At 38.6% G+C, this 22,195-nt stretch overlaps 1 protein-coding gene and 1 long non-coding RNA gene across 3 annotated transcripts in view; one reads left to right on the top strand and one right to left on the bottom strand.

Moving 5' to 3' along the window:
* Positions 1-22,195, top strand: part of Sema2a (Semaphorin 2a) — a 1,542,453-nt gene that overhangs the window by 703,465 nt on the left and 816,793 nt on the right. The window lies entirely within an intron of this gene.
* LOC145985774 (uncharacterized) lies at positions 11,496-16,157 on the bottom strand. The gene is made up of 4 exons (XR_014441445.1): positions 16,041-16,157; positions 13,899-14,036; positions 13,267-13,393; positions 11,496-11,663 (listed from the first exon to the last, which is right to left on the bottom strand). It is a non-coding gene; the product is annotated as an uncharacterized LOC145985774 (long non-coding RNA).

The following is a 22,195-nucleotide window of genomic DNA, read 5'->3' on the forward strand; positions in this document are numbered from 1 at the left end:
GGTGATCTTTTCCAGCCTTGTCCCCGCATAAAGCGGTTCAAATCAATGGGTACCTAAGAGGGTAAAGTCGGCCGGTGCGTGGTACTGATCACATCACCTCCAAAATGGCAGAGAATGTATGAGGCTCTACTCCCCCCCTTTCCCTAAAAGTGCCTTCATGGCTCGATGCTGCACGACGAACTTTACTTCTATCTAACCTTTTGTCATTCGCGATATCCAAATATTTAATTGCTCCGTTTAGCCACACACACTGCAGCGGTACCAGATATTTTGGTGTGCCGCCAAAGACTTTAAAGAACTTTATATAGAACGTATTTCGATATTCACATTCTTATTACGTTACACACAAACAAGAATTTATTAATCGATAATAGGGGGGTTTAAATTTCAAGTATGATAACATTTCACAACATGAAATAGCAGTACAGTGTTACAAATTATAAAATAGGTAACATTATGTGACGTTCCTATCGGGAAAGACAATTACGTCACTGCAACTTGCACAGTCTGCTTCAAAGCGGTAAGTCTATTAGACTCACTTGCAAAGAGACTACCCTGAACCTTCTCATACGAGATGTAAAGGACAACTGTCATAACCTATCTTTTAAAAAGGTTTATTAAAATCTAATTAATATACTTATCATAAGGTCGTTCGATAGGCACTCAAAACTATCAAATAGGCATGTAAAAAAGGCACCGAAAAATACAAAGTAGGCACTAAAATTGATGGACATCCACATATTTTTCAGTATTTTCTCGTATTAGACACTATAGAGCGACCACAAGGAAAATAACCTTCGATAAAAATCACCGCGCAGCTTCCCCTTCTTCCGTTCAGCTCGGCCCATAAGGAAGCATGCTCCACTCTCCCCTTCTCCTTTACGCTGGAGTACGGCGCACAGGAGTCGCGGGTCTGCACAGGTTTTTTTGCTTGTGGTTCCACTATAATATAGTAGTTATCTTCAAATTAGGCACTTATGAATGAAACCATTGAAAATAGGCACTATAAAATAAGTGTATTACCCTTAAAAATAGCCTGAAATTTGTTTTAACTCAAAAGCCTACGTTTTCTGGTTGGGGAACAAAAAATGCATTTTAGAGCGTACACTTTAAACTGTAGGTCCAGTCCCGAATAGCCTACCTGTGCCTTTATTGGTTGGTTTGTTGATTTAAGTCCACTTTATGCACAGGAATGCTAATCGGGACTGGACCTACAGTTTAAAGTGAGATCCGAACCACTGTGCCATGTGCCTCCACCGGGTATCGAACCTGGGACCGTTTGATTACAAGGCGACGACGTTACCATTACGCCATTAGTGAGGTCCGCCTACCTGTGCATAAGTGAACTTAAAAAAATCTGTCTCATATGCGCTTGAAATAGTATAATTGGTGATACTAGTGATGTTTCTTCATGAACTTCATCTATGTTGACTGTGTACAGAAATTCATAACCGGCTGGTGTCTGTATATTTCTGTGTATTTTAAGAATTATTTTTAATTTTTTATGTCTTACTTTCGAATTCGTGATGCGTTGAAGCAAGACGTATTAAGAAAATTAAAGGGTCTCGTCTGTTCCGGGTTTCACAACCAGTGTGCCTAGAATCGCAGCACGCACGCTATGCTACTACTTTGAATTACGTAATGGTTACAAGTAATGTCCCTTACGAGTTCAGGTTGGATTGGTTTGATTTGATCTTTATTATTTAGCGTCGCTTTTCTGTCACCTTTGGCTAATCGCAACGGTGAGGAAGAATGAAGGGATACCCTTAGAGGACACCTATGCCCAGGCCGGGATTTGAACGCGACTCCTCCAAATTTCAGGTTGGAAATTTTCCGCCAATATCTCTGCATAATGTTTCTAATTACCTGGGATATTTGGAGGTAAAGGCGACTGGAGCGTGGTGCTGCTCCCTACCGCCTATGAGTCTCGATGGCAAGGCGCATTGAACAGAGGAGAGCCTTACCTTTGTCGTGCATGAGTTGATTGATAATGCGGCCCCTTGGGTGAGAGTTCGTGCTTGGAGTATTTAAGACGGGAGTAAGAAGAACGAGTTAAAAGGGTGAAGAAAATGAGATTTTTGGAGAGGAGATTGCAAGGGGGCGGAGGAGGGAACGACGATAATTGTTGCCATATACGAAGAAGAAAAAGCGCAATAATAAAAGAAATGTTGGGGTGAAAAAACGCTATCAATCAATTTGTTGGGACATTAAACGGTGGGAATTGCCGGAGAATTGGTTCGCTTCCGGTAAAAATGGGACTCCGGTCCCTACGTTCTTCTGCTCCTCCTTCTGTTGATTAATTGATGGCGCCAATCTCGGAAAATAAAAATTGCTTTCCAGCTCTCCAGAGCTAAAGACGGAGAAAGACAAGAAAAATCAGGACGAGGAAGGCCGAAGTTCAGAAGGAAGGATACTGCTTCTTCCCTCCCTCGTACTTTAACGTCTGTGCTATGGGCACGGCGTGTTTGTACAGTCACAAGCAAAACTTAACTCCGTTGAGTCAGCGTTAGGAGCAGGCAACCCGCTTCACACATCAGACGTGCGTATTAAATACCTTGCAAGGATGACCTATTCAGTTGATTAGAACAATGAGAAGGAAGCGCTCGGGATCTTCGAGCTGGATACTTTGACAAGGCATGTCCGGCGGCCTCTGTAGCGGTGTGGTTAGCGTACGGTACTCACAAGGATCGTAGGTTCGTATCCTGCTTAGTTTAGATATGTCGTTGTCCCACCATGTGTTTCATGAATTCGTCCACAGTTGCGATTAGCCTTGAGCTGCAAAAGCCACACATTCTTTGTAAACAATCGTTATTGGAGTGGTGCCTCAAATATTGTAGCCTGGTTCCGTGGCGGAGTGGTTAACACAGAGCACTACGACGCCAGAAGTTCGAATCCCGGCCTGGGCATGGGTGTTATTAGTCTCTCTTCATCAAGTTCATCATATCACTCATCCTCATCTTCGCGATTAGACAAAAGTGGCCGAAAAGCGAAGTAAGATAAAGCAAATCAATCAATCAAATATTGTAATACGAGATTACAAATTTGCTACGAACAAGTCAATAGATTAAACAATAGACAGTAACTCACTTTTTGAGTTCTACGTTTTGTTTTAAGATCCATAGCAACTGGGCCTGTAATTTAAAGTAGGATCCGAACCGCTATGTGCCTCCACCGGGTACCGATCCCAGGAAAACTGGATTACAAAGCAACGACGATACTGTCATCGCAGAGGCCACAGTAATCTATATTTTGAGAATACATGTATGTTCATTAAATAGAAAATAGAATGAAGGTCAAGTAAAAGATTGTGACATCAAGGGGAAAGAAACTTTGAACTCGAAATTTACTGCAGATTCGCTTTATTTTGCAACCATTTTGCAATTAAGAGTCTAATCCCGGTAATTGGAAAATATCAGCATAAAATAATTTACACCTCAAACTAGATTCGAACCCATTTCCTCCTAATGGCACGATCGACTAGTATCTTTAAATGAACTGTTACCATTTTACCATCCCGTGTTCTTGGAAGAACATCAACTGATAAATGCCCTTCTTGACATCTGAAGTAATCTTCTGTGCTTTCGCCGGCGCGTATAATCGTGTTGCGTCTCCCCTCCCCCAACATCCAAGCTTGCAAAACTATTAAGTGAACGGCCGCTCCGCACTGCTCTGTCCCTCCAAGTGCCAATTTGGACGTCCCTGAGTCACCACCCATGAAATCATCTCCCCCCTCGGAATCTGCGATGATGCTCTCCATACTGACCTGGGTCAACGCCTGCCTCCTTGCTGATGAATGCGCCGAGGAATCGCACCCGCGAGGGGAGCAATTTGTACGAGGGGAAGCCAAACATTAGAACGATGCCTGAGCAGTTAGGTGCGCGCTCATGTATGTGTTTTCGGCTTCCTGCGGTATCTTCTCTGGACCTCCCCCCACCCCCTCCACTCTTGCATCGATTGTCTCGTAAGAGCATCCCTCAGATCCATTAGTGGCGGATTGTGGATTGGGGGAGGAGGGTAGCAGTTTTGCCAGAGTTTAAGTTCCCTTGCTTCATCGCCGTCCACTTATATTCAAGGGGTCCCGGGTTCGATACCCGATAGAGGCACATAGTGGTTCGGATCCCACTTAAAACTGTAGGTACAGTCCCGATTAGCCTTTCTCTGCATAAAGTGGACTTAAAACCCATACTCTTCAAACTCAAGTTCCCTTCATCCTCAGATAGGCTGATCGGGACTGAATCTACAGTTTAAAGTTAAATTCGAACCACTGTGCCTATAAAAACAAGGTATTTTTATTTAAATATGTGTAGATACGATAATTAAAATGTATATAGTATTACTGCATGAACTCTCGAACTTCTGGAAACATTTTCCAGCCAAATTTTGAAATGAAACAATAATGTTACAATGTATTTCCCTATTAACGGAATAGTCGCTAATGAAGGTTAACCTCCTTCTCAAGTGTTTATGGTTATTTTTCTTCTTATAATAAGGTACTTGCTTTGATACGGAACTGCGCTGGTTCAGTCGGTAGAGCCTCTGACTCCCACGCGGGAGAACCGGGTTCAATTCCTGTGCTGGGTGATCTCGGGGAATTTTCACTTGCAATATCCCTGCATGAAGCGGCTCTGGTGTACACTCGGACACTAATAAATGGAGTGAAGGATGAACCAGGCCGGAGCGTGTTGCTGGTCACCATCGCCTCCACAAGTGGCAGGGAGTGTGAATGTATGGGGCACTACCTTCACACACCCCTTAACGTTTTGTTTTCTTTAATTTTATTTTTGATCATGTGAATTTATCAATTTCTCTTCAGCAATGCCAAAAGTTGCGTAATTTCAGTAAGAGTAGGCCCCTTGAAGATAATTTTGTTGTAAATTAGTCCACGATCTCGCGTTGATCGATGTAAATATGTCATTTAAATGATCTCTTATATCTTTCATTCGAGTGAATATGTCTCGTTATAAGGACACATTTTACCAGAAATATCATGGGTGTGAAATGGAAGGCTCGCAGAGTAATCTGGGCCTCCCCGATGGCGTAGTGGTAACGTCATCGGCTTGTAATTCAAGGGGTCCCCGGCTCATAGTGGTTCGCATCCCACTTTAAACTGTAGGTCCAGTTCCGATAAGCCTTACTGTGCATAAAGCGGACTTAAAACACAAAATCAATCAATCAATCGTAGAATAATCTGAAGCTGGTATCGATTTCAGAAAGAAATGTTCAGTTAGACTGTATCCGCCAGTATCCAAACCAGTGTTGGTAGACCATTTTACTTCGTGCAAATGTTCCTCCTCTACTCTCAGTTCGCCCAACCCTGTGGCTGAGTGGTTAGCACATCGCGCTGCGACGCCAAGGGTCCCGGGTTCGAATCCCGGTCGGGCTTGGTTGTTTGTGAATGTCCATTCATCAATTTCATCATTTCATCACTCATCCCCATCTTCGCAAATTAGCCAAGAGGCACAAAACGCGAAGTAAAATAAACTAAATCAAATCAAATCAAATCAAATCTACTCTCAGTTCCAACGGTATGGGGTGTGGCATTATCGTGACGAAGCAAGTGGCTGTCAAGAAAAACAAGAGTTCAGTTTCAGGACTGCGTTCAATCTTTCTAGCCTGGTTGCTAATAGACTGCATGCCCTGGAATTATGTAAAATAATGTAGATTTTAATTAATGTATGCATCATACCATGCGCGATACTTCCCTCTCCCTTTTCTCTCGAATTATTAGTACATTATTCAGATCACGCGCTCAGGCCAGTAATAGAGGGAAGCTACAAACGCAACGAAGTAGGAACAACAGCCACGTTTAACTGAGCAGATATTGATGTAGTAAATTAACGTTACAAATCCTCTCAATTAATGCGAAAACAAACACCAGATTCTTCTTTCCATTATCGCTGTAATGCGTGCCCGTGTGTCGATAAAAAAAAATAGCAAATACCAGCGAGTTGGATGGAGAAAAATCTGTGTTTTTTTTTCTTTTAACGAAGCAGTAAAACTAGGTGTTACCGATGTAAACGTCACGTCTAAATAACCCAGGGGCGGAGATTTTTCCCCACGCTCTTTTTTTTTTTTCAGATGTAATTTTCTGAGGTTAATTCAGCGTCACCACGTATGTTTGTCCCCATTTTCATCGCCTCCGGGTCGGGCGATGTGACAATATGTGGTAGAGAGGGGAGTTCTACATGTTTAGAAAGGCAGTGTAGAGCTGCAATTTTTTTGTGTATTTGAAATCGAAATATTGATTATTGCTCTGAGTTTTTTGTCTCTGGATTCTGTAGCAAGTATAGATTTTTGGGGTTAATGAAATTTTTCACCCGAGTATTTGTGAGCGTCAAAATGTTAATGGAGTTTCTGTGATGTTTATATTAAGCAAGTTATTACGATATACATGATTTTTTTTTCTCTCTGGTCATTTTTTGTGCTATATTAGTCAAATTCACTAATTAGTAGCGGGAAAACCACTACACCCCACAGCTTGATCACCTTAAATTGATTACTACTTTGCTATACCCTGTCCCAGCGATCTGTGGAGCAAGCGAACGAAAACAAGTCTCTGCCCAAATAGTGACGGGAGACGGCTCCACCAATGAACACTCGAGAGGGAACGGGATTGTGTTGAGGAGAGGGGTAAGCGACTGCAGTTGGTTACCTCCCGTTTCGCCGAATGCCCCAGTGGCAATAACTCTCGCTTACACAAAATTTTCGGCGAAATGGGAATTCCCGTTTCACCGAATCCCCTTTCGCTGAATATTTTGAGGCGAGGAAATTTTCCCTCTGCCGGGAAATTTCAGGAACTGAAGGGAAAAAATATTTCAACCTAATCAAAAACTCATTATACATTTTCATTGACGATGAAAGTGAATGTATACTAATCGGATATCAGAAACTCGTTGTAAATGCAAGAAATGTTTTATTTACAAAATCACAGTGCGGGATTTCATTCATACAAAATTTTGACGTTATTCATACAAGTGCAAACAGTAACTTACAGCGTCCACATACACTGAGCGAGTCCTATAGCGCAGGTAGTCAATCTGCCTTCCCTGCTTGTCCGAACGCATCCACCTCAACCTCTGTCGATTCGGTCAATTACCAGCTTCCAACGTGGTAATTAACCCTTCATTCTCGCTTTGCAGCTCGTTCGTTTCTTTTTAGAGAACATGGATGTAACAAATGTAAGTTTCATGTTAATTCCTATTGCTGTGTTTTAAAGTTATTAACGTTCACTGTACTTAATATTGCGTATAAATGTTTTGACATTTCAAAAACAGGGAAGATTAAAACATAAATCATGTTCGAAGTATCTTATTTTGGAACTGCGTAGTTCCATTATGTCGTGCGTATAAGAGAACTCATAACAAGATAATAAGTGTTAAAATAAAAGTTTTCCTACATTCATAGTGGCAACGTAAACTAAGGTGTTGTTGTTCTCCGCCACTAAAAACTAAGAAGTACGTTTAAGGCCCAGAGTCATAAAACACCAACAACCATAAGACCTATACCAAAAGTTATAGGTTCGTCTCCCGTTCGTACTTTAAACTGTCGGTGCAGTCCCGATTAACATGTGTACTAACTTTACTGCGACTGCTACAGAAAGTCGTTGATTTCCACACATCCTAGTAGTAGATTATTGAGCCAGAATCCGTCAATGACATAGTATATGCAGTGGGTTGCCGCATGAGATTCGTTTGCTCATCTGCCCTCCATTCGTTTACAAATTCGATACACGAATTGTTCGTAAACCGCAAGTTTGCCGCCACGTTGAGGATTTATAAAGGACACTGACTGACACCTTCTCCACCAACGCGCGATGCTGTGCTGTTGCCGTCGATGATTAATTATATTCATGTACTGTTATTAAATGAAAAATATCTTTCACAATACGTGAAGGCGAAGCCGAACTTATGTGCGCTGATTACCTATATCTAAATTACCTGAATATTAGCATAAATGGAAACGCAGCAAATCACTTTTTGATAGAAACTTTTTTTCACAAAACTTCACAACTGTTACATCGAATTCTTGACTGTTATCTCTGTTACCATGGCAACGATAATGTTGCCAAACACATTAATGTAATACAATTTATCGTACGGAGAAAACCAACCTAATAAAACAACAACTTTAACATTAACATTTGAAGTTAAAAATAGAGAATTGTACATTTGCAAATGAACGTAAGCAAAATGAATTTGTGCTGTAAAGTCACAATTCATTCAAATTGTTTTTAAATTTTGCACCAGACGAGGAAGACACCTGAGGACTCCTCAAACACCTTAAATTTCCCTGTGGCGGGAAAATTTCCTTCATTCAAAATATTCGGCGAAAGGGCATTCGGTAAAACGGGAATTCCCCTCTCGCCGAAAATTTTACTTAGGTGTGAAGTCTGATATAATGCGCCTCTGGGCCATTCAGCGAAATGGGAAGACACGCTGCAGTTGCCAGCCTTCAGAGCAGCGTGTACTGCTTCGCTCTTCCCACTCGACTCCCCACCCCCTTTCTCTGCCGCTATGCGCGGCCTTGCTCCAGAGATATACCCTGTCCCAGCTAACTGTAGAGCAGGGCTGCGCATATCGGCAGATAAGGAGGAGAAGGAAAGTCAAGTGGTGAAAGCGCAGCGTTGCCAACAGTACAGTCCTGACCGTACATGTACGGACGTACGGTCCAGACCTTAGCCCCTGCTCTAAGTGCACGGCTTGTCAAAATTTGCTCTTGCAGTTTTATTCCTAATAGTTCCCTAAGAAATTCATAAACCAATCGTACGGACCTGGCGGTCCGTATGCCATGTGCGTTCGGTATTATCCTTTTCAAAAGTTTGCAACGCTGCATAGCGAAGGAGCAAATCGGGAGACTCCCGTCACCCATTACACAATCCCGTTTCTCTCACTGTTCATTGGTGGAGCCGTCTCGGGTCACTACTTGCGCAGAGACATGTTTTTTTTTCTCCTGGTCTACAGTTAGCTGGTACGAAGTTTAGTTGGCAACAGGGTATAGTAGGAACCAAGTTTACATATGTTTAGATGCTCTGGCTCTTGGAGGTTGAAGTAACTCGCGATGTACTAATGAAATTACTAATTGAATGCCTGAGAGAAAGAAGGCAAGGATTCCACATTTTGGTCATTTTGAGCTGATATAGTCATTTTATTGCTTAAGCTAAGCTGCATGAACTGACACAGAAAGAGCAAACATTCTCCCTCTCAGCTCGTAGTAGTAAAGTAAAGTGTTCCCCTGTGCATAGCACCACGCCATGAAGGCGTATAGGGGGTGTGGGGGTAACGCCCCACACTTTCTTGATCCGGTCGTGAATGGGGTGATGTGATCAGCATCACGCCCCTGACCGCCTTTACCCCCCAGGGTTTCGCCCAGGTACCCATGTTATTCGACACTGGGTGGGCGCCGGGGCCGCTTCCATCGTTAGAAAAGTTCCCGGATTTGAACCGGCCGGGGATCGAGCTCGTAGTAGTAGTCAGTAGGAAATATCATTGAGGGGAAGAAGGAAAACATTCCTGGAATGTTTGCCTTTTAGCTCTCAGCACCGACGAGAATCAACCAACATTTGAAGTAAAAAATGTTGAAAATCGAACGTAATCAACCTCAAGCAATGGTGGCTTACTCTGTTTAAAAAAAGCACTAGAAGTTTGCAAAGAAGAGAAGTATTTCAAATTAGCAAGTACAGGCATCTCACATAAAAAGAAGAAGAAAAAGGATATTTGACACCACACGACTTTATACACTGTAAAAAGTTAACAGTAAAAAAAACGGTCTAAGACCGTCAATTCTCGCTGCCATCCAGATACCGTAAAAATTACGGTGACCGTAAATTTCTTTTTACAGATACCTGTATATTAAACGGTAATATACCGTAATTTTAACATGTTTGTTTTTAAAAAATACGGCATAATGCCGTAATTTAAACAATAATTGGCTGTATTTAGATGGAATACTTTTTTGCATAATGTAAAAAATTATACTTTTTTGGCCAGACTTAATGTCAAAAAGTTATTTTACATTACATATATATGATTGATTTTGTTCTGCCATAGGTATAAAATTTCCAATTTCACTGCCAATGTATGTGCTTAAAACACTCCTTGGCAGCACAGTTCAGTTTTCCACGATACTAAGGCATTTAAATAGAATTTTACATTTGCACAACACACAATTGATTTACATACCCTTGCAGAGGTCGACAGTAGTTAGAAAGTAAAAATTACCTGTTTAACTAGGGGGAAATACTGACCTACGAATTACGTATTTGAGCCCCCTTCTGGCTTCTGTAGTGGACTGGTGAGCTAACTCCCATCAAGATAGATGTGCCAGGTATGAAACCCAGTTCATACAGGAGTATCATTGTATTTATTATACCCATTCCATCATTTATAATCAATATCACATTTAACCCAATAATAACCAAAATAATAATTACAACTTATTAATTAAATAGCATTTCTATGGCATCCACCAACTCCATAACCAGCAATGACATACATTTTCATTGGACAAAATTAACATGTTCTTGAAGGCAATGTTTTAATTATTTTATTAGATACTTCCAGGCCCTCTGATGGCACAATGAAATTATTCTTACCTTGTGATCGAGTCCTGAGTTCAATACTCTGCTGGAGGCATAATGCAATGGTTTGGATTCCACTTCAAAACTGTAGGTCCAGCCCCAATTAGCCTATCTGAACATAAAGTGGACTTGAAACTATACCTCTCCCTTTACTACAATATGTATGTGTGTCCGAATGCATTGTAAGGATATGATACATTCACAAAGAAAAACAGTTATGAGGAAGAGGTGAAATATGTTTAAAATCCTTCCAAGCAAAAAACAAATTCTCAGTGTTTTCAGATATTCAGGAACCCTGTGAATAACATAATAGAAAGCAGAAAGGAAAACATAGCCCTCAAACCTTAAAATTTCAATGTTTTAGCATTTATGGAAATAATTTCCATAATGAGACTACTTTGTTAGTACAATAATTATTATTACTTAAATTAGGAAATATTACAAAAATATCTGTAATTGAACCGAAAAAATTAATTTCACTTCAAGTTCCTCACAATGCAACAAGTAAATCACAAAGTGCACTCATAAACACACACAATACTATAATAAGCCGAAGTTTTTCTGTAGGCAAATGATGAACAGATTCTCTCTCTCTTTGACCACATGAATTCTACAAAAGTCTGAGAAGTTCCTAGATCTGACTTTATTCTCATCTTCAGGGTAAAGGTAAAGAAGTAATTCTAGCCTGAAGATACTGACATTATTCTCAAAAGCTCAGAAACAACAGTTGCAGAACCCACTTGATCGATAGCCCAACAGAATCAATTCAACATAAAAAATTAATAAATAAATAAGTAAAATAAGATAAAAAAACTGGCTTTTACTGGCATTACTACCAATCTTCCATCCCTGCTATTGGTGCAATCCTCTGAAATACTTTTCAGTTTTAAAAATGCAATTTTCAAATGAGATGTAATAATTCAAATAATATAAATAATTTATTCAAATCAACCAAGTACATAATTATAATTTACTTTTTATTTATTTTCACTTTACACTTGTTTCTTTGCATTTTGTCAAATAATTACTACATTGCACTTGTGCTTTTTTCTTCTTAACTTAGGACCCTTCTGCTGTATTAAATCACCTGGGAAGAAGAAATATACCATTAAGGAATTTGATACAAAACCAAATGCAATTGCAACAGCATAAATTTAAAATTTCATTAATTCTCAAGTAACAGAATAACATTGTCAAAGGTGTTCAGTGGTGCGTAAGCTCAGTAGTGGTTTCCCACTGATACAGTTCCCTCAAAAAATAAATACATATGTGGAAAGGTGGCAGAAATTGTCACCATTCCATGAAGGCACATGGTTCCACATTCTCTACTGGCTACAATGGAGATGATGTGATCAATACCATGTTTCAGCTGTCTCACCCCTCCCTTCCCAGTTACCCATAGAGTAACTAATTTGAAAAAGTAACTATACTAACTTAGCTACTAAGCCAGCCCTGGTTTATTTCAGTCCGTAGAGCAATGACATGGTATGCCAAATAACTTTGTTTGTGTCCTGGTCAAGCCTGAATTTTCTTTGCAAAAATTTCTACGCAGTACACCTCCTATGTGAACCATGACAATCCAGTTAGTTGGATGTCTTTACTGCCAAGAGACAATTGAAGTCTGCATTATGTCAGTTCAAAACAAGAAGAGAACTTCTTATGTACGTTTTTGAAAGTTTTCATTTTCAGTGTCATTACGAGTATTATTAAAGTGGTTAACAGAAAACAAAACTAAAATCAAAAAAGCAATGAAACAAGAAATGGAGATACAATAACATACTGTACTGTAGCCTGCATGTTGAAATGCAATCATGAAAATATGTATTCCATATTTGTTTTTATTTGTAAAATGCCACATATCATCATCATCATCAGTATTCCACCACGTTTTCCACATTTTTAGAGAAGTTTGCAGATTTCATCCATATATTTAATAGAAATATAATCCATAGTTAATGGAAACATGGTCTCCACTTAACGTTTCATGAAATTTAGTGTATAGCTGTGGTAAATTATGGTATCACAGCACTGGTGGGGCCCAACTTCCACATTGCGCTGTGCCTTCATGTCATGGTGCATGAGGGGCTTTACCTTACTTCCGTTCCGTGTGTGCCAAATCATATGGTAAACCCAGTACTGCATTCAGTGTTTAAACCATTCATCTTTTAGATCTAAGAGACAATACTAACAATGACCAATATTATGATTAAATAATAAATGGTACTGTGAGATGCACAAGTATTGGGTCAGCAAATTGTCCATAACAATTTTCATTCATATTTCTCTTGCTTCTTTCGTGTTTTTAGGGACTGACCTTTTATGCATGCAAGTGCTGGTGTAGAAATTTTCAGCAGCTTGTTTGAAATTTTGTTTCATTTTTTAGGCTCTCATTTCGTAAAACAAGGGCAATAAACATGGCGATGGACAATTTACTTTGCAATTCTTATGCATCTCATTGTACAACAAACCACATCCATGCTGACAAGAAGACTCAAACTCTGAATGTTTGGTGATTAAAGTATGGGTCTAGCACTAAAACCACATTGCTCCGGACCCAACCACCTGTTTTATGCACTGAATTGATGTGAATATTTCAGGAGAATTTAAAATATTTTAACTACAAACTTGGAGCTTTTTAATTATTATGTGAAAGTTTGTGCAGTGTTCCATTCACACATGATACAACATACCTTTTGCCAAACTCCAATGTGTTGCATGCTTGAAATGGATACTGATATAGCATTCAGGAAGCCAAGCATTCTATCAATTCTTGCTCAATTGAAAGCATAATTTCCATGCATTCTATTAGGGACGATCCTGTAATAACAATAATAAATGTAAGAATCTGATTCAAAATAACAAATATATGAACAAACAACAAAAAAAAATGCATTCAGTACACGGAAGGGTTATTTCAAAGAATGTCAATTGGCCCACTTTTAAGGAAAGCTCACTCTGACCTTAAATAGTTACAGGAGTTTGTATTATAAATTGGCAGAATTAAAAAAAAAAAAGTAGGCCCTATGTGTTACTATCAATTCAAGTAATTGTTCAATTCCATGACCCACTCTCTCCACATACAGCCATTCACATGGAAAGTAAAGGTAAGGGGATTGAATAATAGTTGCCAGAACACAAGATTGAAAACTTTCAATAACCTTTACCATGATTTATTTTATTTATCTTTTATCTAACTTCCAACCATTGAGTGAGTAACATTTCAAATTTCTTATAAAAAACTTATTGGATCCATTTCTAATGGGAGGAGGGGTGGGTATTTTGTTGCTTCAGGTTCTAGTTGAAAACATGAAAAGCAACTTACTTGTGGATCTTGTCCGAAAGAGGTTCCAATGCAGTTTCTAGGACCTCCCACAGAAATTTCACAGCTCACTACCCATTGGCACAATTCTTGGCATATCTTTTACTTTCCAGACTTAAAATCAGAATTTCTCATAAAAACCTGTAATTAAATGAATTTTGAGCATGAAAACCATAAATTATTAACAATTTTGTACAGTTTTAAACTTAATGATAACAATTAAACCATAAATTACCTAAATCTAGTGTATTAAACTTATATTGTGTCATTGTTTTGATTACTGGAACTTTAAATCCAAATTTTGTCCAAAATTGTAATTCTTGCGAGAGAAAAAGGATTTTAAATCAGTCATAAGATACCTAATTACAGTTAAATTTGCATGAATGCTAATTGTTGCAGTCATAAACAGCTTAAACTTGAAGGGAAATACAAAATAACACCAAGAACTAACATCTTTCATGTCAGTACCACTCAGTTTTTATGTAAAAGTGTCATTCTTGGAAAATGCCGCAAAACCAAAGGAATTTTGAATTATTACAAAAATTTTGCTTTTACTTCACATTATTTGCTTAGAACTAGCAGAAGGATTTTAAGTGGATGCTCAATATGTTATGGAACATCCAAATAGTCAATATTAGTGAAAATCAGTGTTGCCATCTAATTTTTTTAGAAAATTCCTCAGTGTTCCACAGATAAAAATTTCTAAGTTTCAATTTTGTTTTCACATACAAAGTTAAGTATAACACCTCCAACTTGTGTAAATGTACACTATTATAATTACTTATAAATGTGTATTTTTAACCATTCACTTGACTTTTTGTCAAAGCTATGTAATTCTACTTACCTAAATACAAAATTATGAATAAAATGAACAATATTGGGAGACCAGTTCTTCATTTATAAATCTCCAATGGGATTAAATACTTCTCAACAGATAACATTAGCTAGATCAAAATATCTTTACTCTGATGGGGTCTAGAACCCAATATTGAATTTTACTATAATTTTGGGACTTTCAGATAAATTTCGGCTAATTTGCATGATTTTTTTTTCAGTGTACAGGATAGGTGAAGGAAGGGGACAATTGAAGCACACCGTGTCATTTTTTCCCGTAAAGCTTTTAAACCCTTCCCTGGAATTATTTATGTGTGGAGGTTCAGGATTAACAGTATCATTCAGTCACTACTGATGAAATCCATACAATTTCAGCCAGTACTTTTAGGCTGTTATACCAGATGAATAGTTAGGTACCCTTGACTTTCTGTACCACCAAGTGAAATTGTTTGCATTTTTTATAAAGATTAAGTTGTTTATGTAGCTTTTCTGCTGTTTTTAGCTCAGGGAAATGAGTTATGGTGAAGTAAAGTACCTAGTTTCCTTAGCCTGAAGCAGGAAAGCTCGAAGGCTTCGTGCAAGTGCACCCAAAATATTAATAATAAAAGTCAATAATTGAAAATAAATATTAATTTTACATTTTAAATGTATTATAAAATAAGGTAAATCAAACACGAAGGACTGAAAACTCACAAAACCAAAATAGAAGTGTAACTATTGTTAGTAGTGCTAAGTTTGGTGACGTTATCATTTGCACGTATTTTAAGCTATTTGAATATGCATACACCAATTTTGACCAATACTCGAAAGTACTCCGAGATAGGAGGTTTTTAATTTACGTGAGCTGTGGTTTGGAATCAAATATCGCGGTTGTTTGTGCTTTCCGCGCTTTGAAGCACATTCTATGTTACATAAAACATCAAAACCTGTCAAGTAAGAAAAAATTGTACCTCAGAGTCTGTGTTACTAAACATTTCTACCATCCGTAACTCGGCTATTGCAAGTTTCTGCTTTCAAAAATTTCTGAGTACTACTTGTAAACAACAGACACGCACTTCATATATCGTTTGTATACTACCTAATGAAAGTGACCGGCATTTGCAATGTGATACATGTGATAAAGACATCGATGAATTTATATCTTCCACTAAACAGGTAAATTGAATAAATGCACGTGGTTATTGGCTTCGTTGCATAGTACAGCTACAGCGCTGTAGTACAGCAGTATAATAATAATAATATAGCACTAATAAACTGTGTTACAATGAATTTTCATTCCATTATGTTAAAAAATAAAAACATTATACGTACCTTGAGTTATGTAGATTTACTTTCCACGCAGGCATTCGAAGCACAACCATCGATAAAGAAGCACAACACAGCAACAAAAACATACGCTTCGGCCATGTTGGCCTGTGAAAGTTGACGAGCGACACAAATGCGCATGCGCGGCTTGGTCTAAAACGGTATGGAAGTATTTTCGAATCCACGGTCGAGTCCGTAAAATTTTTACGGTAGGATGTAGTAAATTTCACGGCAACTTCTAACAGTGTAGACTGCACCAGGAAAAGTATTCAAACTCCACAAAGACTGTGAGATTGTGCTTGCTACTACTAATGCTTATTGCGGGAAAGTTGCAATAAGCAGTAATGATTTTAAATGATAAAATATAAGAAAATTTGAGGAAGTGGCTAAAATTGTGCATTAAGTACCAGACGACTGCAAAGAGTTGTATGACATCATTTTATCACGACCTTTATCCATGCAGTCTGCATGTAATGAACATTTTGATAGTGATTAGCAGTGCTGTGCAGAGAATACTGTTGAAAGTAATGTTCATGTTGCAGGTTCACCCGTATTTGAAGAAAATGTTTATTTATTGTTTATTATTTATTTTCGAGAATTGTTAATGTAAACATATTATTTGGTCAGAACACTTATCTTCCATTCCATTCCATATATCAACTAAAAACTGGGCTGTAATATTTAAAAACTGCATTTATTGCGTGCTGCGTTCAAGTGAGAACCAAAAGGAAAACATTCCACGATTTGTTTTAACTGTATCTATTTACATATAAACAATTTACAAAATTATTGCTTTATAATTATTGTGAGAGCTATGTATTATAATTTCACAATAGAAAGTTTATTAATTAATAAAGTATTTTGATCCCCAGAACTATTTCGTTGATATCCGAAAAATTACACTTTGTGGAATCTGTACCTTCTTTCTCTCACCCATTCAATTAATGCTATGTAGCTCAGTCAATGAAAGCAAGATCACGTTGAATGTCGGGAATAATTCCGTGAAAACTGAATTTTGGGCAGTTGTTAGAACACTACTGGGAGTGTAAAATCCCGAAAGACCCGTCCCCAAAGCACCCCCGAAACATCAATTTCGCAGACTGTCCGTAACCAATGACTGTAATCAGATAATCTTTTTTATTCTTCATTACATGAGTTACAAAAATGATTCTGTTGAATTTTTCGATAATGTCAGTGGTTTTGCCGTAATCTAAAAAACAGAAATCTTTAAAAAGTGATTTTTTCTAGCAATTTCTGAAAATGTTTGCCTTGTAACTTGGAAAGAAATTGAATACCAGAAAACGTGTCTCCAAATGGAGGATAGTACCAAAAAAATGTGTCTTTATCACAGTAAGAGATTTAGTAGAAATCATTGTTATACCATTTAAGATATTTTCAGTCGAGTAGCCATATCGCGATATACATAGGGATATTTTTGATTTGATGTATCTCAGGAAAGGTGGCACCTATGAAAGTCCGGTTTTCTCAGAATTTCTCCAAATACTGCAAACTTTTATACTAAATCAATAAATCTGGTTTTGAAAAATAATAAAACAAAAGTTTTGTGGAAAACCTATATTTATAAGCCTCTAAAAATTAAACAGAACCTCTTTTGTAGCCAATCTAATGAGGATTAGGACAAAAAAGGACTATCTGCCTACGCCCGTTGGTTACGGAGATATAAGTCAGGAACTAAGACTGCGAAATTGATGTTGGGGGTGGATTTTTGGGATTATGCACTACAAACAATTGGCCAAATTCAGTTCCTACGGTATAATTCACGACATGAAACCTTTATTGACTGTTATATTGATCATATCATTGGAGGTCCAAGCTCAATACTAATTCTCTTGTGTACAACGTTTGTGTGCGAGAGAATGCTGAAATTGCAAGTGGAAAATAATGACATATATTCCTCGACAAGTGTACATTTCAGTATTTCGTATTTATGTTCAAAGCGTACAATTTATGGCCTTTTGTCTTAATCTTTTCTAATGGCATTGTTGCATTGTGCATTTTAAGCGTCATGAATTATTATCAAATCGTGCTCTACAATGGTGCTGACATCTATTGTGCATTACTGAAAAAACACTTCCAATATGGCACGTCTTTGGAATTTCCACATCCAATTAGGCACTCTGCGATCACAATTCATAGGCGAGAAGGTGATCCATCTCAACGTGGTTTCTGGGGAAGAGGATGAATGCGATGCACACGTCGCACCGTCGAATTTAATTAGATGTGGTTCCACGGGTTTTGCAATCCACGCGTCGGGAAGACAATCCGAAATCTGCACGGCTATTAATAATGGGATTAATAAAAGTTGCTTCCCACTGTCGGCAGGCGGTAGGTAGCTTCCAGACGACCACAAAGACGCGTCTGATTTAGTAGGGAAGATGAGACGATAGGCTGGAGAATCTTATAGCGCTATAAGAGTGGTATTGTGGTTCGGCACCCGCCTGCATCAATCATAAGGGAATTCGGTCGCAGGTGCGTCGTAGTAGAGGACTGCTGCGTTTTTCACATTCTCCCGTCTTGGTGCTGCTCTCTTGTGTTCTACGAGAATGCTCCTATGATTAGTGATCTTCCGAGCTTCTAGGATAGGTCATATATCAGCACTGCGTTTTGAGGAATGTATCAATATGTTTTTGCGTGTGAGATTAATAGGTGCAGATTTTTGCGTGTATGCTGGTTCTTATACTGTTGCAGTAAAATATGGACTTCTAATTATTTACATTCGTTTCATGATGTTTCGTGCTGGATAAAGCATTTTCAGTAATAATAATCCCCGTGGGGCGACAGTCCTTGAGGGTCAGTGCCTACCTATCGACTTCACTCCCACACACGTCTCAGCAGAGGTGATTGATTATCCAACCAGTTACAGGGTGACGCATGGTCAACACGACGAACCCCCAGTCGTTGTTGTAGGTTTCCCATGACCGAGTTACGCTACTCATTCGTAGCTCTCCAATTTCCTCACGGTCCCATACACAGGCCGAAATCTGAGGGGAAAAGAGACTCGCGTGTCCTGTAACCCAAAGCCTAACGCCACCACACGGCAACGGTACGAGACAAAGAATTTTTCGTAGTAGTATCTGTATGTGCATGTGAGATTTCGTGCCTGTCTGCCGAAAAAAATCTTTTGTGCTTCTTTCCCCTCGTTTTTTATCTTTTTTGCCTCTCTTGTACATGGTAGAAGTAAATTTCTTGTTTTGTGAACATAATCATCAATTTCATCTAACCATCATGTATCATCATCGTCACGCTTAGCTAAAAATAACAGAATAGCGACCAAAAAGTGAAAAATGCAATATAAGGCATAAAACCTAAGTCAATAACTGTCCAACTGACTAAGCCAGTCAATAAGAAGTTCACATTTCCCGCCCTTTTTTGGTTCCTATTTGCCACAGTGTCCGTAAATCCACACCCTGTAGTGATTAACAAGGTGCACAAAGTTATTAGCTAAATACATTAACGATTCCTTTCAATATATTAACTAAAAAAGCAACTAAGAAAACCAGTCGTGTTGTATGATCACTTAACTAATGAATCAAGTAGTCTTTCCCAAACGATGTAGACGCTAGTAACAACAATAATTGATTGATTTAATTTATATTACTTCGCGTTTCTGCCACTTTTGACTAATTGCGAAGATGAGGATGAAAGATGGAAAGAAATGAAGGGACAATTACGAACACAAATTGATTGATTGATTGAATTAAGTTATTTTACATCGTTTTTCTTCCACTTTTGGCTAACCGCGACGGGGTGGATGAAGGGGTGATTATGATGAGATGGATGAAAGGAGAAACACAAAGAAATATGGACAAGAAAGCCCAATTCCTACAGAGGATTGTCCTGGCTGTAGGTCCAGGCGCCAGAGACTCTTTAGTCTGCAAAACGCAGTCAAGGCTGTACTACATGGAAGTGAATTTGACATTTGGGAGCCTTTCGAAAACGAGCACCCAACAACAATAATTAATAGACAATAAGCATTATTTGTTATTATTAGTTTCTAATAATTATTTGGTTATGTAATTATGGCCAGTATTTAATTTAATGTGAGCGACCTCGTTCTTCCTAGAAAAAATTGCGACAGCGCTCTTCGATCTATTCAAATTTTGGATTCCTGTAAAAGCATTCGTATTGCCAGTTGCGGCTTCACCTCAACACAAATTCGTTTCTCCAGAATTGCACACTAACTACCCTGTAATCCTAGCTTCGCCTCCTCCCAGAATGAAGACCGGCAAAAGCACCTACATGCACCTCTGGCATTACGTTACATACCCTCCCCCCGGAGCCCGCTAACTCCAAGACGTTAAGTCACCACAGAATCGAATTAGATTCATTTCGCTAAAACCGTATGGAGCGCAAAAGTTTAGATCGTTAACAAGTTTCAGCTGCGGAGTTTCCAAGGAAACTTTCCAAACAGGGCGGATTAAAATGGCGGCCTCTCGCGGAAATCCCATTGGAAATTCGAGATGAATTTTGCTTGTTCTTCCCCCCGCTGTCACACTTAATTCCCTCGTTCTCCTAATGGCGGGCCCCGAATCCCCTCCCTTACGCGCGGCCCTGCTAAGCCGGATCTTGAAAGTTGGAGGCCCGAATTACATCGTCGGGAGAATCGAAGCCTGGTGCTAAAAGTTAAATGCGTTCTGTGACGTGGTCACTCCTCTGATCCCCACCACCCCCCAAACTTTTTCCTCTCCAGAAGTATAATTTGCTTTGTGGAGATTGGTTTAGTACTCTTCTAGAAACCAACCCATCAGCCTTCCGTCTTTTTTTTTTTTTTGTACGGAATTATTTGCTATTTCACATGTATCGCATACCATGGTGGTAATAATTGGCTGGATGGCAACACTGGGTGCCAATTAGGCTCAATGTTTAACTCATTCAAACTTGATGTCACATTATGTTTTGATTAAAATATTAATTGCAAAAAGATTCCAGGCATCGTTTACAAAAACTTTGTTGCAAACAAAATGAGAGTAAACTGTGAACGATATAAAAAATCTTCCATGATGTTTCTGGTTCCTTTTGTTATTCTAAACGGAAAACATTCTTGGAAGTTTTTTCGTACGACCACTCTTAATGAAGTTAAAGGAGAGAGACAAATAGGAGACTGTGAATACTGTTGGCCATCTTGAATTTATGACATCACAGAAGCAATGTCATTAATATTTAAAGTAACTTCTTGTGAGTCCACTATCTTATGTACACTAAATCTTTACCCCCAATCAAAATTCCAGACCCCAGCATTATACGACTGTTGTTCGAACTCGTATGTTCGACTAAGTATAACTTTGATACCTTTTCTTGTAATTTCCTCTAGGACTGGTTATTTATTTTCCCACCTGGTAACCCTGATCTCTATAAAGCTACTTTGAAAATAGCTAATAGATGGCGCAGGAGAATAAAGTTACAGTTGTGACCAAAAAACAAGAAAAGCATGGCGATACTTAGGGTCTTTTACACACGTTAAAATGTAATTATTTAGTCCTAAAACAAACCACGGGAAATTTAGATTTCAATTGATTCATTGATGGAAGTTCATATTAATAAGTAATCTCATCGAGGTGATGACTGAATACAAATATTCTTCAAGAACAAGAACACTTGACCTATGAAGCCCATTCAATGCATCTCTATTGTTCAGCGGGATATAGTTCGTAGTGTAGTCGAAACCCAGGGTCAGGAAATGTACATTCTTTTCGAGTTCACTTTCAGACTTTTTCGCTCAAAAGTGTATTTGCATCGAAACAGACTAAATATGTATAGAAGAGGATGAATATGTCCCAAGAAATGGGGCAATGCGTACAAAATAGTCTCTAGCAATAGGGAGGAAAGTTGTTATGGAACGGGACAAGCAGCAAGGGTTTGAAAAGATGAAAATATGCTTTAGAATGTATGAAATAGGCTTGGTGAGCGCTAGGGAAGGACATACAATAGCGCTAAAACAGTGACGCATGCTCTAGAAGTACTTGAATAGCTGTTGGAAACGAAAGCGGAATTGTGAATTACAAGGAAGGAAAAGAGACATTCAAAAGTGTGAAACGTGTACCGTAATAGAGTAAAATACATGCTAAGCGAACATTTTTAAATGCATCAATGGAGAAAATTGACAGTTACGAAAAAAGACACAGTAAATTGGAGCAGCAGTT

This window comes from Lepisma saccharinum, chromosome 3, assembly GCF_977018435.1.
Source record: "Lepisma saccharinum chromosome 3, izLepSacc3.1, whole genome shotgun sequence".
Classification (NCBI taxonomy): domain Eukaryota; kingdom Metazoa; phylum Arthropoda; class Insecta; order Zygentoma; family Lepismatidae; genus Lepisma; species Lepisma saccharinum.